Source organism: Ceratina calcarata, unplaced genomic scaffold (assembly GCF_001652005.2).
Source record: "Ceratina calcarata isolate Rehan_Ccalc_2016 unplaced genomic scaffold, ASM165200v1 scaffold226, whole genome shotgun sequence".
Taxonomy (NCBI): Eukaryota; Metazoa; Arthropoda; class Insecta; order Hymenoptera; family Apidae; genus Ceratina; species Ceratina calcarata.
In genome coordinates this window covers 27,208-49,383 of record NW_017144422.1, presented here as the reverse complement: position 1 = coordinate 49,383, position 22,176 = coordinate 27,208, and the positions used below count along the sequence as shown (strand labels likewise).

Here is a 22,176-nt window from a genome sequence, read left to right as displayed (position 1 = left end):
AATCTCTTTACACATTATTCTTTCACAATGCAGTCATTTTTACTGCTTTTGGGCAATATAGGTATATACTAAGTTTCAGTCTTTCTAGTGTTAAGATCACAATATTTGAATGAAAGATGAAGAGAATTTAAATAAAATTCGGATATCAAAGGGCGGGTTATTTGAAAACAATATCGAAATATCACGTGATATAATCGCGTCGATAGTATCGCGAAGTGACAAGAAAAATTGTGAGAAAATGCTCGCTGCTTAGGGAAATGTTACGTTCCGGTAGAAACTGTCTACTATTGCGTGTTGAGAGAATAAAAATGATTGTTCGCGGGAAGAGGAACTGGAGTTCCTCTCGTGTGAGAATGGAAAATTGAATGCGTTCATTCATCGAGCATTCTCACGACGATAAGCGAGTCCGAGTAGTGTGTATTAACTTTCGTTCGAAGCACCGCAGGCTCGGAGGCCACAGCTGAACGGGTTCGGTAGACAAAATACCACCTTCGAAGGTTTAACGATCGTGTTTCTTTCCGAGCGAAGCGGAGAGACCTGGCCTTGGAAGCTGTTCCGCTTGTATTCGCGGCACTTACGTAATCGCCTAATAACGATCGGTAGAGGTACGAGCAACCCTGCCAGTTTCGCGCTGTTTTTATAATTAGCAACGGGGAGGGGAAATCAAGGTGAACGTGAAATGTCGTCAGCCGGTCCGTCAATATCGAGAGATTCGCATTTTGGTACATTGACCCGTTCATAACATTTTTCTGAATGAGCAATTATTTAAAATATTATTAGAAATCTCTTCCTATTTTTTTAATTTAGTACCTATGCCACATTGAGATAATTCACTTACAGTAATTTCTACTAAATCCTTAATTTGAAATATTCTTAATTACAACTTCTACATACAATCTTTAATACTGAATAAAAATAATGTTTCGTGTTCATAAAAATAAATATTTGTAGTCTTAGGAATTTTCTAGCTTCTCGTGACTCGTAATTGATATTCACGATTTTAAAGAGAAAGTACTAAATATCAAAGTGTTGAGCCTATCCTGGCACTAGGCTAAACAGAGTAATAAAGAGAGTGACGCAACGAACCCCAGCATTCATTGCGTGGATCGCAAGCGTATCGTTCTTACATTCCGGCGGGTATGGACAGCGGCGAAACCAGCTGTTGGCATCGTCCGTCGTTCTCTCCACGACCGGATGAATCGGAATGCCTGCCGACTAGTTATCCGGACGTTGATAGTACGTCACTATAGACCGAGGGCCGCCATGCGTGATGATGAACGTCGTAAACTAGCGATTATCGAGAATCGATGTCATCAACCGGTCATTTTTTACTCTTGATTTAAAATGTATTAAAGTGACGACATGATTCGAATTTGGAATTATAAATTACAAAAACTTCTGACTGCCAAAAATCCTGACGTATATCAACAGATCAGAATAAAAAAATGTTTTATGCACGATTGTGTCGGAACTCTTTAAAAGATGAATGACTCATTTAATACACGACCCATTTAAGTAATTCCTGCTACCAGAAGCCTGAGAATCTCACAGAAGGTAAACGTTACGCGCTTCTCAAAAGGAAACACAAAAGTGCACCGAAGCCGGAGATCTCCCAGCATTAGCAACATCTGATGTCGCTGCGGAAGCTTATCCGAGCAAGTTATCCGACGCGACGCGACGCGATGCTTCAAGTCCAGCGATTCATCTAACCGGAACCACATTTCTTCCAGGCCACATTCTTACGTCTCACCGCGGTGCTCACGGCAGTGTGTCACACGGTCTAAAACCGTGCAACCGAGAAGCCAGGGTCGATCCAACACACGAGATGGATCCATCTCGTGACCCGAAGACGTAGCCGAGGACCGCCATCGCGTTAGGTGCAAAACGGAGCGGAGAATCATAGACACGAGAGACTCGTGTCCTACAACCGAGATGAATATGACTGATAGCCCAGTCGTGGGCTGCTGACATGCATTCGAGACGGGAACGCGTACCAAGAGATGGGATCAAGTTCAATGCATGCGGTCGAGTATGATAATGTATGTACAATCAAGTAGGACATATACGATGAACTATAATCAGTGTTAACAATATACCGTATTTATGGCTATAATAAAAGATACTCATTTTCATATTTATGTTCTATCATGCCATCTTTGATAATTCTTAGTTAGTTATAAACATAACGATTCACAAGAAGTTTTATAGTATGAATTAATGATAAGAATAAATGATCGTATCAATTCAAACGATCATATGAACTGAAATAAGTTCTGCATGAAAGCAACATACGCATACGCGACAGGATAAAACTAATAAGGAAGCACTTAATTCAGATAGTAAGAATTTTAAAGGACAATCGTCCCCATACAATATTTAGAATACATTTGGATAATGAGGTGCACGTATTTAGATACGAAAGAATTTCATCGGATGTGCGCAAGTGATTCTGTTCGATGCGCTTTGAGACTTTCAGGATCATTCTGTGCACACATGTGATGTTAAATAACGGTACCAGCGGCGATTGTACCGGACGAACGCGACCGTGTACGTACAAATAACGATAATACGGGAGATACGACGCGCGTTGCACACACCAGCCTCGTGTACTCTCGTATCAGCGCCATATTTGCATGAAAACTCGTCTTCGTGCCGGTTCGTACACTAGAATCGTATGTATCAAACTCTTGTCTATCTACTTGGTTGCCCGTGAAAGAGGAGTCATTCGCGGATCGTGCATCAGCAAAGCAAATGGAGATGTTGCAGCACGAAATTCTAGTCTCAACGTTCAAAACACGATTGCATTAGCACACAGTTGGTTCCAGTGTGATACTTAGGAGCAACAATGTTGGGAACGATATGGGAGCCGGTAGGCGCACGAACGGTTACGATTCGCAAGAATGTACACGCGGAAGGAATTGCAGTAGGTGCGAAAAATCATCTTTAATCCTCGAGTTACGAGCCGAAAAGCCAGCGTTGTTCGGCCAATTTGCATTTATTTTAAATCCTTTCGTCGAACATCCATGCTTGAAGAAAGGGCATGCTCGCGTCGGCAATACAAGCCCGTGTCACATTCGCACCTTTATCTTAAACGCACCGGTATCGTCGCCGGCGATCGGCACTTTTCGACGCAAGTTTACGGACAAGCCGGCGCCGGGGCATTGACTTCTCTCCTCTCGCCGATTTACTCTCGACAAGACGAGACTTTCGCACCGCTCTCGCACGTTACGAGGACTCACGTAATTGCTGACGGCTGCTAATACGTCCTACCGCGCCGCTGAAGAAAAACCAGATTCGCAAGTTTCGAAGAGCGTCCGGCCGGACGCGCGACGTCCCGACACGAGATGCTTCGTTAATTTTAGGAAAATTCAACATCCAATCCTAACATACCACGAACAAGCCTCCTCTTTATTCTTCTGAATTTGTAAGATTTCGATGGATCTAATTAATAGCATTTTCAATTCAATGAAATTAGTGTCAGAGCTTGAAGAGTTACGCAAGTATCGCAAAGAGTAGAACAAATCGAGAACAGATTTGATAAGAAGTAATGAGATTATTAGTGAAGATGATGCCTGCACTATTTAAATTATACAGGAAAATTAAAAAATTCAGGACACTTTTTGAAAAGTAATGAGGACAAAATAAGCAACCGTATCACAGATTAAATAAACTGCATTCATATTCGTTACCATTTTACCAGTTGAACAGTTTATTCAATTGTATAGTTTATACAATTTTAATCGATTTTATTCTACGATTAGAATCACAATTTATTCGCGCGGGTCTATTACGGATTATATACGTGCAAGTGTCGCAAACCGGCATTGCAGCTTGTCGAGCGACGCGTTCCAGGCCGGCTAAGCTGTCTAAAGAGACTCGCTAACTAGATCCGAGCGTACACCGTGCTGCATGGCTTCGTTCGTCCGGTGGCCCGTGTCACCCGAAAGGGGTTGCAAGTGCGCGGATACCGTACTAGTGGTGGCGACACACGCTCACTCTACGAGCGATACGCGTTTGTTTTCTGTATTTGTCAGCGTGCACGCTACGGCCTGTCAACGTCAAACGGGTGGCCAACGAGGTCACTGCCAGCTATACGGGGACGAGCCAGCGCGCGTCTTCCGCGCAGAGCCCTCCTCGCATTCTTCGAGACGATGCACCGTGAAACTCACCACGATTAGACGATTAGCGATTTGACACACCGTAACCGTTCACGCGTTCTGACGTTACAAGTCTTCGAGACTGGCTGCTTTCACACGTGACTCGAGCCTTTCCAGACTGATAACAGGAAGCGTAGTCTTGCCCGTATTTGGCTACGACTCAGGTTCAACCATGGGAATTCTATTCGAACAAGTATTTCCTCCTATGCTACCTAATACAAATTTATGAATAAATAATGAAAAACTACAAAATAATGAAAAAAAAATCTCATTCGATCTACATTTTCAATTGAACAAAATAATTTATAATTAAGTAGTGGGACGATTATATCGATCGAGATAATATAGAATAAGAATGTTTAGCCTTGAACGAGACATAGATGTGTATCATGAAACGAGGGCAATTTCTAACCACATAAGCAGAGTGACAGCCAATTACTTAAACAAGATGTATCTCATATAGCGGATGATAACTGAATTACAATATTTACCTGATTTAAATTAAGCGATATATTTAAATTTTTCATGAAACGCAATCAAATGTGAAGAACATATTTCAAATTGGATCGACAGTCTCCATCGCTACTCAAATTACTTCATCAGCAATGACACTGAATTCGAAAGTAAAAAACAGCAAAAAGATAAGGCGAACTTTAACACGAAAGAAGAACAGATGCATGCGTATTTCTAAACTAACTCGCCGATAACATTTACAGTCATCCTCGATTTAACGCAACTTTACCGAGATCTAGATTACGTCGGGCGTTTAATTGCAACGATGACAACGGGCAATCTTCGAAGCCGCATGATTTATCCGCGTTAGACCGACTACACACTGGTTAAGGCAGCAAAAACTATTGGTCATCCTCTGCTGATCCGTTAAATTGTTTCAATAGCATTGCTTCTGCCGTCAGATTTAATGGCCTAGTATCGTTAGAGCACTCGACTCCGTTTCACGAATCAAATCAATTTATATTAGTTGAATAACAAGTTTCTATTTTGCTGTTAGTCAGTCAATACATGCTACAACAGTTATACTAGACTACACACATCTAATCATAAGCAATATTAATAAGAATTATCTATAGAGTGCAACAGAACAATTATATTAATGACAAATCATTGAAAGCAAACATTTTAAAGAGTAACAGTAATCGATACATTTTCTCACAACTTAATTACAAAAAAGAAGCACAATTTTCAAAATCAGATGAATTAATGACAAGTATCGATACGGAGGTTCAAGGAACTTTTCGATGAATTCTCATATTGTATGCACCTGCAAATGTCCGTTGCCAACGGGAACCGACGTCGTTGATCGGAACGACACGGCAGGAAGGCACGCGCGTCAGAATCGCCGCTTGTTCTAACGAATATGAAGACTCTACTTAACCGTAGGATGAGCATCGATGGGACGGAAATATCAGACAGGTTACCGGGTTATGCGGATGGAAACGCCCGTGAACACACGGTTGTCTAGGTGAACGCGATATTACATGAAGGAGGCGGGGAACGCGATACTTCCTGCACATTAATTCTCCTTTCTCTTATCTGTCTAGTTAGAGCAGAATTAATTGATCCGATGTACGATTGATCATCTTTCCTTTCCATTAAATATCGTATTTAATAAAACCAGTTTGATTATATAATAATTTATAAGGAGTTAAGGATTAGTAGATACAAATAATTTTATCTCTATACATCGACCAACCAGATAGATTATCATACGACAAAGTAGAAGCAACCTTGCTTCGCGTCCTCGACGAGAATCGAGAACATCGGCTCATGGAAAATATGGCAAGTCGCGGTGTAACGTGAGAAATCCTGAGAGATCTTATGTATCACCGTTCCGTGGCCACCGATCATCTCCTTGCCTGTTCCACGAGCCGTCACCGCGCAACCGGACAGATGTTGCACCGTTAGGACGTCGGACGGACGGCGCACGTTATTGCATCGATATTTCACGGCAACCCCAAGACACGCCAATAGGATAGTGCCCTTAATAAACCGTCTACACCGCTTAATACAAACGCGATCGATCGGTTTCGAAAGCATGGAAGCAGAACGAGGAGAGAGAAAAAAAAAAGGGTATCGTTTCAATTAGTTGACTAACGAGACGCCTGACTGTCCCGAATAAACGCTGCCAAGAACAATGGTCCATTATATTAAATCCAGGTTCGATACATTAACTACCGGCTCGGATAAAGAACGGATTAGAATCGAACTCCCTCATAAACGATCCACGGGTTTTATAGATCCTAAGGCACAGGTACGGGCCTCGCCTCTGTACGTTTCTTGGTTACAAATTAATTTCGTAGCTCCGGCCGGCGTGAAGGCCCTCCACAGTGGTTGTGACACCAGAGGCGGTAAGAGCAAATCCTATTAACACGTAGCGTGTAGGTGTAATACAATATTTAATACCCTCTCTCGCGAGGCCTCTACCCGTGCACGTGGCAGCTGATCGCGGGAATAATAACGCAGACTCCTTTTTCGGCTTGACAAGCCTTTCATCGCCTCCCGATTAATACGCCGCGGATCCATTAGTAACGCCGTTTTGTTCAGAGACCTAATAAACATCCACGGATCGCTGTTCTCTATATGCCAAACAGGATTAGGTACAGACAATAATGTCGGAGCGTGGGTGTGAAACGTATTTGCAGTGCTTACTCGATGCATCAAGAAGTGGGAATTATGGTAATCTGAGTGTACACGCATCCATCTAATTCTTGCTTAACATCTTCCTAACATCGTACAGTATTATGAAAAATGTATAGAGCATTCTCAAATGGGAGAATAATTTCAAGAACAATACGATGAAACGATTTAAATGGAAAAACAGTCAATTTCTTTAAAAATGACTGCAGACTATTGTTACTTCTATTTTATAGGCTGGTTTCTGAAACGAGGGGGAACTTTACAGTCCCATTGCTAAATTAATGCGAGGCCTACAATTTGACCAGGTCTCGCGATCGTAAGTTACAGAAGAAGTATAGTTTACAAGGATAATCGTGGTGAAATCGATCGACTCTCACCGTTTAGCGTTTTCGCATATTTCCTTAAAGAGGTTCATATTAATTTCTATAAAACATAGTTTTCACAGAGGAAAGCTGTAACTCCTCTGTGAAACGCGTTCGCTACGAACGATAGTGAGCACCGGTATTATTGAGAGAAATTATTTCTAAAGTCCAACATTAATTTAGCAATAAGAAAATTGTAATATATTATATTTTAAACTAGTTGTTATTGAACACTTATTGACTTAGAAGAATTCGTCGAATTTAGGATATGCTTAGTATTTCATGTTTACAAAATATACACTCTGTAGTGAATATCGATCAATCTATGCCATTCATTAATTTAATGTAATGAAAGTAGATCATTACATGCCTTTAGAACTGTTCGATACCATAACAAGCAAACAAACGTCGATACAGAATGGAATTTCAACATTCAATATCAAATCAAGATATAGTGGCAGTTAAATCAACATGGAACAATGATTTCCATTCACCGAATAAGTATATGCAAATCAACGTTAAGAATTAAATTTCTCAATCCAATCGTCCATAATGGCCTGACTTAAATCAGCCACCCGCAGTGTCCAAATTCTTAGGCAATCAAGTGGAACACGTGTCAAGGCGACTCGAGAATCGTTTATTGTCATTAAGCTTGAGTATTATTTAAATAAAATGTTTCCCTATCACTCCAATTAATTATTATCCCCTTCCAACGTGATTTATGACAAATTCCATAAAAGAATCATTTTTATCTACATGACGAATAAAAGCGAACGATTGATACCATCGAATGGAACAAAAATTCCTGCGTGAAGTGATGCTGTACAAAACGCGACTGACTCGTCGGCAAATTGCAGATCATAGACGAAAGGTTAAGCCTCGTTACACATACAAATGCTCAACCATAATCAACTGCGTGGGTATTTACCAGCACACGTACGATCTACTCCCGCGCCGTGGGTCCGTGGCCGATACTTATCGATCCTACTAATCGACATTAGCATTCCAAATGTCAGCCCCGTGGTACATATAATCGCGAAGCCGCGGTTACTTGCGTATCGCTACGCTGCCAAGAGCCGAGTCGTTACGGGAGAAAGTTACGATAGCAACGAAACGCGCGTAGGAATAAGGTACGTCTTCTGGAGCCGGTGGCATGACAGTGCTAAATGGTTCTAACCGCGTTAACGACGCACACCGACACACCGGATTTTGCCACTCACCTACCGAGCGATTGGGAACGGATCCAGCGACTGTGGTATCGCCTGGTGTAACCCTTTACCGGGAAGCGTATTACATCAATTACGATATGGACGCGAAACTTCAAAGCAACGGCGAAATTTATCGGCGCACAATGAGGACATTAATCCGAGCGCCCGCGATCATTTACATAACTGGCGGATAATGGGGCCTCCGACGTCGGGTCGATGCTAATTAAGCCACGATGGGTATCGATCACCCGCCCGATCTTTTTTTTCTCAATTCGTCGAGACAATGGAACCGCATTATGAAATCTCTACGGTTTCCGCACTTATCGTCTTATGAATGTAACCATTCATTTACGTATAAGCGAGTTACCAGGAATAATCATTAAAAGCATGATAATTATAATAGAATAATACATAATAATAATAATAGGGAACAATATTTATACAAGCAATTCTTCTCCACTTGGAAATCTGGTTTAGGAAAAGAGGAGTTTTAGAATGTACTTAGTTGAAGTTACTATTTCCAATTCAAGATGTATTTTTTTTATCCTGTGTTTAATAGTCGGCACATAAAAAGACGCAAGTATAGACAACCGGTAATTAAGGACGAAGGAGAACATCCGATTGACTGTTTTCCAGTGTACGAGAAGTTTAAATCAATTTACACGGTCCCCGAGTCCTCGTTCAACGTGCGTCTGTCAGGTAAATTAGTTGCATGTAGATCAGATCCAACTGGAACTGGACGATCGACTTTCATCTCGATCGGTCGCTCTAATTATGCACGTAAACCTATCCGCGAAACCGGGATTCTGTCAAGAAAGTGTAACCATTTCCACGAATCATCAGAATATAAACTACCCAATATAAGAATCGTAAGAAAGAACATTCATTCGAAGATGACATAAACCTTTGAATATTTTTGTTCAATGAAAGAATAAACTGTATCCTGCCTGAATCAGCAAATAGAGCTCAGCTACCGATTGAAAGAAACGGATATGCTCGGTAAACCCCGTGTCAGGATTCAAAACTTTGCCGATGCAGCTTCGTCCATTACGGCCGATACAAATTTCCCGTTTACGACGGCGTAAAATAAAACCGCGTTTCACCCTATCCCATGAGGAATGCAGTCCTATCTGTTCGGAGGAGCGCGATGTGTGTGGCGCGAGCTCGGATAGAAGCATTTTCTGCCTCGTGTCCGACGTAACGCGAGATGACAACCATAGTCGCGATACGATTTCACGCGGACGCGAAAAAAGGACCGGTGCTGGAACCACCTACGGAGAAGAGCTACGTGAAATCCACGCGCCGGGGAACCGGACCGGAGGGACACGCGATAGAATCCTTGCTCGCGGCGACCTGATTGTGTCAGCCCTGGATGAGGATGCCTCGCATCATTCTCTATGTGTACCGTTAACCAACGCGTCGCCGGAGACAATAATGAGATCGGGCGAATCTGTTTGATGCCGGCGTGCGACCGCACTAGCGGTGACTGTTTGCAGTAGCTGCCGGTTGGTTGCAACATGTCAGGAGTTCATCGTTATCCGAGGAAATGCATTCTAGGAATTTCCTTCAACGGGTTCGCTCGGCTCTGTATTAACTGGCAGCTTCCAGTCGAGATGTGAGTTATTTAGCTCATTGTCAATAACATAATACCGAGAGTACATTCAGCGAACGGAGTACCATGCCAATTTTACGTAACCAATTGACAATTATTTTTTCGCCTTGATTTTTATCATATAAATCGTGGAATACTAAATTGCAGACATAACATGTAACATGATCTTTATAAACGTTCTACAGATAGCATGTATGTATAATATACCAACAATGGCAATGGAAATCGTCTTCACCGAGCAGTACGCAACAGACCGGTAAACCTTTAGCAATCACGACACGTTCGAACGCCAAATTCGTACCGGCGGCCAGCGAATTCTCTTCCTTTACAGTCGCTCCTTCCCTTCCTTTTCTTTCCTTTTATACCAGTCACGATGTTGAAGTCGACTCCGCAAGCATTCATGTCTTACAATATTAACTCTTCCTTATAGCAAACGTCGATCACTATCCTGTCCCATCAGCGGATGAAGCTGATTTTTAATTATTATCATTAGATTAAAACAAATGAGCTATACGTTTGTACAGACCGCGTTGTTTACTGGCCGGTTGCGCAAACCGAGCTCACTTGCGACAGACAATTCCCTGAATGTCAGGTTAAACGGCGCACGGTCGGACTAGCGCACCGAGTTATAATATGAGAACGTGCGCTGCGAGAAATCCACGACAAATTTAGCAGCTTTGTTTTACGATTTTATTGTGTCGTTGTTTTATCGTCTTAAAGCCACACCTCAGCACCTAGGTTGGCACTCGAGAAAATATCAGATAATTAATGAATCGCACCTCATCAATCGTTCGACGTTAATTAAAATTAATGAGATAAAGCATCGACGTCTTCTTTATAGAAGTGTATAAAAATTATTCTCGTGAATACAATTCAATATCTGTTTAGTAAGACAAACGATTTCACGATTAATAGGAAAAATCTCGATAACGGTTTCTATAATTAGCTACGAAAGTCGTTGAATGGTTGTCGCGTTGGGAGGTTTCAAAAAGCAAAGCATCCGAATCGATCCCACGGGTGAGATGAAGCGTGACGAACATTTTCACGAAGAAAACCGCTGCAACCGATTTCACAGAATCCCCCTTAATGAATTTGTACAAGCTTTCTCGGGGATTCCGACGTTTTTACTCTGATAGAACACAGCACGGTTTGAACGTTCCGTATAAAATGTGTTTCGTCGTTAGACAAAGTATTCGTTGCAGAACATGTTTCATCCAGTCATTGATTGGAGAATTAAGTGAATATCTTTTCAATATTGTGGGATTTTATTTGGGAACGGGTATACAATTGAAATAGATTTTATGAACCGTAACTAACCGTAACTATTATAAATACTAATTTTAAGTGTTGTAATGTTTCGATAATTCGTATTCTTGCACTTTAAACGTATTCCGACGCGATATTATATTTCAACGCTAACGACACGACTACGACTCGACTCACCGCAGTACATTTCATTACTGAATTCGACATTTGACGACTCTCAACGTTTCACGACAACGATTCTCTTTTTTATAATAAACAACATTTTCTCTAGGAGACTAACATGAACAATTTGTTAATAGGTAAATCTAATGAAACGATAAACTAGATGAATGAACACCCTCTATCCCACAATATAAATTATGTGAAACTAAGTAATAGACGTGATATATGTACTCCACTAATTAGAACGTTAAACGTCATATATATAATTGAGTTAGAAGAAATAAATTTGAAAAATTAAGAAATAAATATAACAAATAAAACTGAATTATAATTTAATTAAGTTATTGCTCGATAAAAGCTAATACACCGTCCGAGAGATAAGTAGACTTTTCATCGTGGTCGACTAGATATACTAAAGTATATTAATAAGAACAGGAATTCCATGAGTAGCAGGATAATCACTATCGATTTAACAGAAACTGAATGGCTAAAAGCGATTCAATGCAGGCAGGCAGGCAGGCAGGCAGGCTCTGAGCTAGTTAACCGTTATCATTGTTCCGTGTATCGGACGCGTGGAACAACGGCACGGTTGGGCGCATCCCGCAGTCGCGTAGTCAGAAGCGATCGCTAATTAAAGTAATAATGGCATTATATTCGCTCCGGATATCGGAATCGGAGTAGCGGCGTCCACGCATCGTCGCTTTCCCATCGAGACCGCGAACCCACCTAGTACCTCCGCGTAAACCACGAGCAAACGAGAAGAAATCGAGAGGGTATGTAATCTCTGCTACTAGATAAAAGCAGCCACAGAGAGGCGCAATTTTACATCGTGTATATATCGCGAATACCGGAAATCTTATCTCCCGTTGAGAAAAGTGGCATCCACTTTTCCGTGCAACGACCTGATCAAACGATGATCGATATCGACGAATATAGTCCTGTCTATAAATATGTAACCAAAATGATCATTTTGCAAACTGTTCGAGTTTCAAATGAAAAGAGTAATAGTAAAGAAAATTCTTATCAAGTATCTAAACAATTATACGTGACCTTAAATTCCAGTGCAATTAGGCAATTAATTGAATGGATATTTCAAATGTCATCTAAATTACGATTGTATTAATGCACAGCAGAATCATAATTCAGATGACATTTAAGATATCTTTGCTCATTTATGAAAACATAGAGATAACATTTTGCCTGATCATGTATTATCCAATAAAAGACAAATGCGAGTAATATGTAATAATTTTCGCGATCCGCGGTAATCTATCATTAGTGGCAGCGACTGTTATCTCCAAGGAGGAAACGAGGAATATTTTATTCTCGTTGCGCAATCGGCGACATGCCTAATGCAATATGATTGACGAATAAAAGCGACTCGATGCAATCTCCTCGCGCGGCATTCTGATAATCAAAGCCGCGGGACGCATCGCGAATAACTCCGATGGGATACGAAAGGAAGACGGACTCAAAGTGTCGCGAGTATCTAAGTCGTAATAGTAATAAATGCGCGTAAACTATGTTGCGCGGCCGCTGAAATACCGGATTGTTCATTACTCGATATTCATTTTTCCCTTCTATCTAAAATACTCCTCTGTTTACTTTTATTGTCAGCCGATTGCCCGGTTAAAACGTCGGTTACGTGGATCGGCAATGAGATTCCGTACGAGGCGATACGCCGCGGCGGCTTTATTTTACCCAACGACTCCCATAATTTTTCGAGATCACCGCCTTCGATAAAGTTTGATTTTCTACCGAGACGCGGGCCGAGCTTGCTCGAGCGCGAATACTAACGCGAAAAGAAAGGAACCGGACTCACCGTGTCGCGGTTGCACGTACACTCATGCTCATAAGTTGCTAGTCGTGTTTCAAGAGAAAATTGTTGATAGACTTCACATAAGATATCAGATCAATAATCGTGTGCTGCTTGATTAAGAACGATTCCGTAACTACCCTAATAAATGAATTGAAATTATTTTCTCATCTTAATCAATTGAACTTTTTGTTGACCTGTTCATGACTTATAAAAAGGAGTGTACACGTATGCGCACGTAAGGATACATGACGGTGAACGTTTTTAAACCTTATCATTGACCTATCATATGGAAATGAGCAGATAACGTATTGAGTATAGAAAGGACAATATTTAACCCGAGCGGAGAGAAAAATTCTCGCTATTGTTGCCAGGGACGGTTCCCTTTGTCCGCGTTCCAACCGGAGATAACTTATCTTCTTTGCATTTGCACGAATCCGTGCGTGTCCACCCAGTTCTCCTTGTCACTTCACTTGACTTTCGCGCATTGTGAGAAAACCCTTTCGAAGAACGAAGAAAAAAAAAAAGAAGAGTCAAGGATGAAGATGTGGATAACCGGATTGGTTCAGGTTCATTCCGCGGACCGTTACCTAGAAATGTTGCTTAGGTCAGAGCCGACGCGATTTCCCAAGGGTCGTTCGCAGTTCGCGAGACGAACCGCTTGCACAATGACCGATTCGCTTTGTACTCGCGTGTCATCGACATTTGCAGAATCGCTCATTGTCGCGAATGACTCGAGGTCGCGGCACGAATTGCCTCTTCGCACCAAAGAGTTCGCGTGTACGTGAAGAGTACAATAACTCTTGGCCGTCGCGTTAAGAAAAATCCTGCACGATGTTATAAATGGAAAATCGTCTTCGTATAGTCAAATGATAATGTTATTGCTCGAACATATGAGCGAAGACAGCAATTACTTTGTCAACAATTTCTAAATTAATTATTCCTTAATACTTCTCGTACTGTAAATTTAATAAAATAATAGTAACAACGCTGAAGAACTAGAAATTTAACTGTGTAAGATTCAAGGTTTCCCCTGATAACACGAGTTAATCTAATCGCGCAATGTCACGCTAAATTACTGAAGAAAGCCTACTAATGTGATAACAGAACGTTTGACGTTTAATATGAAAATTGTTACCGGATACATAAATCATCAAAATCGAAATTTGCATTGCTAACATTTTGCTAACATTTTGCTAACATCTAAATTACACGATTATTAAAAAAAGAATTAGTTTATTGAGCGAGAATCCTTAGCAGTAGCGATCGTATGTAATACACCCTCAGTTATTTACTTATGTGAAAAAATCGGTCGCGGTCGTAAAATGTCCGAGTATAAGATCGCGAGCTTAATTCCAACATGTTTTACATAGTTCCGAGTGGTACGCGAAGTAGGTTAAGATGCGCCGATATCAAGAGAGTATCCCGCTGCATAAACAGTAATGACAGTCCGGTATCAATGCATTCCCGACGTTTACCGGGCCGTTTATCACGAATCGCCAATACCGTGCAATAAACTTGTACATAATACCGGAACGCACAAGCGATACGTAGAGCTCGCGGGTCCCGAGCACAATCCCTTTCGCGCATCCTTCGTTCTCCTCTCTCGCTCGGCCCTGCCCGCGTCCCTATCGATTTCTCAAGATTACGGTTCAATCGTCGATTATAGTTGCTCCGGATAGTCGCCGGTTGAATGGCTATTGCCTGCCAACAGGAATATTAATGCGAAACTTATTGGCTCGCTCGATTTTTTTTCCCTTCCTTTCCGCGGTATTCACCGGCTTCCCTTCCTCCTACCACCCCTCCTCCCTCCTCTCGCCGGTTCCCTTCGTTATCCTACATTACTCGCCGTTTAATCTCTCTTTTTCTGAAAGCGAAGGACATCCGGTTTCGTCGTCCGGCGAGCATCCGCTGCTTTAACCTACAACAACCAGCCCAGACGTGCGAAGCGGTAGGAGGCCGACCGGATAGAGGATAGAGAAACAACCACGGGGGAGAGAAATGCCCGAGATGCGCTCATCGAGATAGACCGTCGTCGACCGAGTAAATCGCAGATCACCGCTTCAGATATCATCGTTCCGCGGTTTCGCGTCGCGAGATATCTCCAACCCTGTCTTGCCTCGTCTACGTAGTTTTCCTGCAACAGCTCTTTATCGAACCTAATGGATTGTCCGATTTCCGCGAGAATCGCTACTAATTGCAAGATCATTTGTTCCACGTGATTTATGACATACGATTGATAGAATAGAAAACTAATCGTTACACGTTGAAGAACAAATCATGACAAGTAATAATAATTCCTAATTGTCAAGAATCACTTGGTTGAAAATAGAAAAACTGATCTACATTACCGCGCTAGATTCCGCTACTCCTCTGCACTTTAGATACTTCCTCGCGGGCTAGATAGCTTAGACATTAGATGTAAACATCGGTGCATTAAGTGCATCGGTTCCCCTCTGGTCCCGCGTGCGCTCTCTCGAATCGGCCGTAAACGCGATTCTCTAATTGCTCGCTTCGAGCGGTACATCGAACGAGATACTAAAACCCGACGCCCGATTCCCTGAACGTCGGTTATAGCACATGCACAAGTCCGGCGGAGAAGTAACGCTCCGATTATTATTGTTTCTACCGCGGGGGCAATTTACGGTGCCAGCCACGGGAACCGAGGCGCAGATGCGACTCGCGTTATCGCTGTACCTACGATCGTTTCAAACCGTTCGCAGCGTTCAAAGCGTTTGCTCGGAGCAGAAAAATCATTGCCCTCGTATAGTAGTTCCTAGATTAGCAAGTCACTAATGACCCAGCCATTCGTCATGCTACATAATTCTCCTCCCCTGTTTGATACTAATATGAATTATCCGTGCGGCGGAGAACGAGCTCTGCTCCTCTTCCCTTCGCACGGAATATACCGTAATGACCTCTAAAATTAGAGGAGCTCGCCAGTGAAATTCCGAGCCTCGAATTCGTACGAATGACCCAGAATCCCTGTCTCTAACTTCGTGGGAAAACTAGAACGCGTTCCAGTCATACTGGATCCTCGATCGAACGGCGATCGCCGCAGTGAGAAGAGCCGCGCGAGCAACGGAGCCAGAAACCTATATTTACCGCGAACACGACTGCCTACCGTGCCTGGTTCGCATGTGATCCGCGAGAAAGAAACAGGGACGGAGCACTCCCGCGCAATGCTATTGTGAGCGATACGTGCTCTTTACGAGGTGATACCATTCCATCTAGTGAAACGGACTCGCCCTATTTAACGTGAGGCAATAGGTCGTTCGAGATTGCCAATTTTTATACCAAATGAAACGACCGGTATGAACGTTCAGTGCCATTGAAATCCGGAGCCTCGTTTTATCTATCAGATTTTTATCGGATTCTCGCACCCGTCTCGGAACCCTGACCGACATCCGACTAGACGAGATTGCATCAATATTCTCACATTCATTGATAAATCACGTAGTTACTGCCAAGCTTGCATAATAAATATTATTTGAATAATTAAGCAGGATTGAATGCGATACACTACGAGGCATGCAGCTGAAACCCCATGCAACTCGTGTGGTAATTACAGTAACTTATTAGCAACTATTACGTACGTTTATTTGTTTCGCTATTAAATCATACAATGTGGTAACTTTTAGTTATTAATTGACCAGCGGCGCTACCTCAGGCGACGGAACGTAGAAAAAGTCACGTGAAGAGGAAAAAAAGAAATGTATTTATTACAGTAAGACGTTTATAATCTATTACTCATTGTACACATTTTCTATTTGATTTCAACCATTGTAACATAAAGATGATTGTCTTTTCATACATCGTCGTTTCGTAATTACTGTATCAATATTTTCTCTGCTTTCAAAAGGAAAGAAAGGAATACTAACATTTTTAAAAGCCCGTCAGCTATTACAACACGTGTTTTGCAATTACTCTAACCGAACTCCCGCGATCGAAAACAAAAACACGTAACGCAATAATTGAATCTAACGCTACCGTAATTTATATCCCAGCAATCTGGTTTCTATCATTTGCCGTGGAAAATTCGTGTGATCAAGATATATCTAAAATAGAAAGTGAAAGGCATCTGATATTGTGTAACTTGTCATTGATATACCAACAATTATACTATTTCATATCTATTAAGAAGAATCTGAAAAGAGTCCCATTCGCGGCGGACGAAATTTGATCGCGAGCAAGAACGTGCTTCCATTGAGCAATGCTAATTCTGAGAACAATGCTTCCCAGAAAAGTACGAGACCTCGGTTCATTGAGGAATCACTGTAACTCGACACGTCATAGTAAGAAAAACTACGCTACGTGTTACGATCTAAATACTCGATAAAGTCGAGCTCTTTCGGGCTGGCAATAAATGTGTACGTGCGTGCGCGTTGTTTACATTTTGATAGTTTCTTTCTATTTAGGAAGCCGAGGCAAGGCTGTGCGAATACAAGTGAAACTCTTTATTACAGGAAACTGAATAACTATCCATCTGTTTCATATCATAGCTACATACATAAAAATATAATTGATACATTACGCTTTATTTTCAATACTTTTATAGTTCTATAATAATTTTTAAACAAATGTTACGTTTTTATACGATTGAAGAATAATTTGAATATTAATTTAATAACACAGTTTCAACAAAGAACTGCATATATCAGGACTATGAAAATTACATTGAGTCATGTTAGCCAATCTCTCTTAGCATCTCGAGACCTTCGATTCGAACATCGTCTGTTTCCATTGCGATTGCCATACAGTGGAGCTCGATTCAATTAGAATTCGCGTAGCGCGCTAGATAGTACACGTTGTACACAACTACGTGCCACAACGATCAGTATTCAACAAGTACAGTCTTTCCATATACAAAAACCTGAGACTGGCTTTCTTGCCTCCATATTTTTGATACAGGTGTCAGGTACTTTACATATATTTTAATTACAAATAGGTTGGAAACAAATCATTTCTGGTAGGAAGACTGGAGTAGGATGTGACGTTAACCTTCGACAACGCGAAGAAGAAGCAGCCCACGGATTTACTGACGAAAAGGTCAAGGCTCTCGAGACAGTATATCGAGCCGATGCCAAGGTCGACGCGATGTAACACTGAAATGAGCTTTTCATTGGGAAATTGGTTCACAGTGTCTATGAATTATGTAATCCAAATATCTGATTGAAATATATTCTTTTTGTGCTACACGTTGAAGAGACGAGAAAGGAAGAAAATTTCGATATGATTCATTTTATTTGTGTTTAGATTTCTTAGATGTGTTTCATTTATTAAACGTACAAGCTGTGCGTTTAATAAAAGTAAGAAACCTGCATCGGACGCAAATTCCTTCCTTTATGCGTCTCGTTTGACTCACTGTTCAAACACGAGATATTCCAGTAAGCTAACCACTCACAGACATTTTCAGAACGTTTCAGTGGTCAATGCCTTTCGTTAGCCGCATACAGTAAGACTCAGAACCAAGAATATGAATATAAAAGTGAAATTCACTTAATATTTCTGTAAAATGTTAGTTAATAATAAAATTATTAAATTGCTGTACAATTTGTTTTCCTTATATCAAACATGAGTGGAATACCTGTTCAGCAAAAAATCTTACTTCGAAGTGTACTTTTAACTCTTATTTATTGCACGATACTAGTCAGCAAACAAGAAGGTAGAAACGAGGTAAGTAAACAAAAAACACGCGATCTTCCTTTCTCGATAGAAAACAACGTTAAGTGAGGAACAATGAGGAAAATAGTAGAGGTCTGCGTGTGAGAAAAACTCTGAGAATGTTTAGCGTGCCGTTAATTGTGAACACGCACATATTATTCATAATTACGAGCACTCAACTGCAGAGCTCACTCGTAAGTACAATATACAATTACCACATTGAAATATGGCTTATCAATATTGTCAGAGCGCGAAGGTTAAATGAGGAAATAATTATTAATTAAAATTAATTCTCACTGTGTTGCCTACATTTGAAGATGAAGAAATTCTATCCGTGTCATAGAATCATCAAACTAAATTGATATTAAGTGTTCCTAAAACAGTACGATTGTGCAAGCATGAAATCATCAATTATTATAAGGAAGAGAACGATGTAAAAAATTAAATTACCTCAGAAAACGTTTCATTTAATAATCTATAAAATTAGATGAATTTTATCTTTGAAACATTTCATTATTTTTAATGATAAAATAGTTTTGGATTGATATCGAAATGCAAGCTTTTGCTCGGTAATGTACAATCGAATCGGAGATGCGCGCATCTCGTGCTGCGATATCCCGTTGCGAGCTCGTTTCTGCCGGTACGCAGAGTACGTACTTATGGTTACTGCTGAATCGCGGTCTCGCGAGCAACACACGAATAGCTACCGCAGATCCGGTAAGGATCGTTATCTCTCACTAGCCCTAGTAAAAAAAAAAGAGACGTGTCCCGTTAAAATTCGCGAAGATTTGCTTCCTTTTTTCGGATTGAAATCGCACCCAGTTGTAAACACGTTGCCCGATTTACTAGTCACGTTTTCACTCGATTTCTGTCCCTTCTGTACCAAATTTAAAAGGCAGGTAGAGATCAACAATAAATATAGATAAATTTTAGACAGACATTAAAAATCACGTAAAAATTTCGTAATCTTTTTTACTTAATAATAATTACCGAGTGAATAGAAAAGTTTATTCAGAATAACAGTTTTTGAATCTTGATTGACAGATAAGGATTAAAAAACGGTATTGCGTGAAACCAGAGATATTTTTAAGACTAACGTAACACGCGTTCACTGACTCTTCTTTTAATTATGCGAACGGTGAGATCGATGCAAGGATTACGCTCGTGTTATGTAAGAACTGTGTAATTTCTATTCACATGGAGAGTCTCCGGATGGTTCACGGTTTCGAAAAGAAAACCGGAGAGTGTACAGTGTGCACGAAGGAACGAGAGCCTAACAGGCAGGTGCACGATTAAACGCGGCGTGGAGGTCTGCTCGGATCCGCAGGAAACGACCACGGCTCGCAAGTCGGAGTAGCTTGGAACGTTTCGGAGCCGTTGTGTCGAGGAATTCGAAGGGATCGCGGTACGTATTCCGCGGCAACTGCCAGCGGACTGACAGCTGCTGGAGATGGGACGGCGAGACGTAGAAAAATTGAGACAGTACCTGTAAGTTCGCGGATTCCCACCTGTTGATTCAGCGTCGGCTGGCCTTCCTCGCGGTTGCTACGCGCGGGCCTGGTTCCAGCGGACAAAGCGTTATCCAGGATGACGACCGGTCGCTGGGTATTCGCAGCGAGTACACAGACGGCAGAGAGGGTACAGACGATCCGTGATACCGTGGGAAGAACAGAGACCGAACGAGCACATCCACTGATACACGCCACGGCACACAGCACGTTAACGCGCCGGTTTCAATCCTCCTGCCTCTACCGCGGACCACGTGTGAAATTCTTTCTCGCTGCCGGGGTGGGACTAATAACGTGCGGGTGGGTTCACAGTGACGCGGTCGCACGGCCAGGTGAAACGTCAATACGCGAGGAGCAAGCGTCCTTCGTAGCGTCTCGTGACGACGGCGTAAAGGACACCGTCATTCCGAGATTGTGGAACGACCCACGGACCAAAACAATCCACTCCGCGCGAGCACCGATGCACGACTGTAGCCGAAGTCGCGCGAGCCTGAGATCGCCGCCGAGCAGAGGAACCGAGCGGCAGCGAACCCGGCCGAGCTGCCACGAAGCCGACCGATCGCCGCCGAACCGGCGACGATGGAATGCGCGCGAACGGAAATCAAGCGGGATCGGGATCAGAATCGGGATCGGGGCTCGCTCTCGAGCTCTCGGGATTGGGCTTTGGATTTGCCGGTTCGAACGCGATCCAAGGCAAATGACCGCTCTTCCCCGCTTCTTTCTTTCCGTCCACCGAGCGGCCCTCACCGGCTGCTATAATCTACGTCTATTATCCTTCTTTCTGTTTCTTTATTCCCTATATACCAGCCTTCCTGCCCTCCTTCTTCCTTCTCTTGTTCGCAATTGTTGGTATCCTAGTTTGTTGTGATAGCAACCAGAAATGAACTTCTTACTTTAGAATTTCATGTACACATCCTAATTTTTGTTCACGTCACAAATTCTATTCACTATTTTTTTATAATTTTAAAATAACATAAAATTATAGGAAAATACGCCTATGAGTAAAAATTGCGAGGTGAACAGAATTTGGAGATTTACCTTAGTGGTACAAAAATGATTTGAATTTTCTGTCATGGAGTTACAGTCATTAGATACATTCGAAGAAGGACCATTTTGCAATCGAATTAACAGAAAGCAATATTTTACCGCAATAACGTCCAATCCACTAATTAAGTATATTAATAGTGGATGTAGCAGATTCTTTTTTGAAAAAAGGATGACAGAATCTCTTTCTTCGTGTAGCGTTTGTTTCGCTGCGTGTCTCATTTGCATATCCAGGAATGTGAAATTGAAGATGATAAATAAGAGCAGAAGCCGCTTAATGGCGAAACCCGGTACCTCTGGCATGGTAGCCACGACGGGGAAGGGTTTGCCTGGAAAAAAAATTCCTGACGTATCGCGTACACGCGAGACGATACATTTCTTTTCCGTCAAATCGAATGTTATCGTTAATCACATCGGATCCCCGCAACGAAGATGAAGCGACTTAGCGTCGAATTCGCATTAGCGCGAGAGATCTTGCAATTAGAGTGATGCTTAAATTACGCGGCACGCTTTTTAATCAGTCTCGCCGCCAGAAAGTGTTAATTTCAAAATTTCAAAGGATTAAGGGAAATCAACTCAACCTATGTATAAATATATCGTTCCGTATAGTAGAAAGCGCTATCTCGTTCTAATGAATCTTCTAACGCGGGTACCTGTTTGTACGGAATTGTTCCACGTGGGCGACAATATTTCTGAAACGTACGTTAACGAGCATTATTTAA

General features: G+C 41.8%; 1 protein-coding gene across 1 annotated transcript in view; it reads right to left on the bottom strand.

Moving 5' to 3' along the window:
- Shrm (shroom) overlaps positions 1-20,862 on the bottom strand; it is a 96,291-nt gene extending 75,429 nt beyond the window's left edge. The window contains exon 1 of the mRNA XM_026811548.1: positions 20,389-20,862. The gene's annotated coding sequence lies outside the window, so the exon portion shown is untranslated. The remainder of the gene's footprint in view (positions 1-20,388) is intronic.
- Between the last annotated feature and the right edge of the window lie 1,314 nt (positions 20,863-22,176).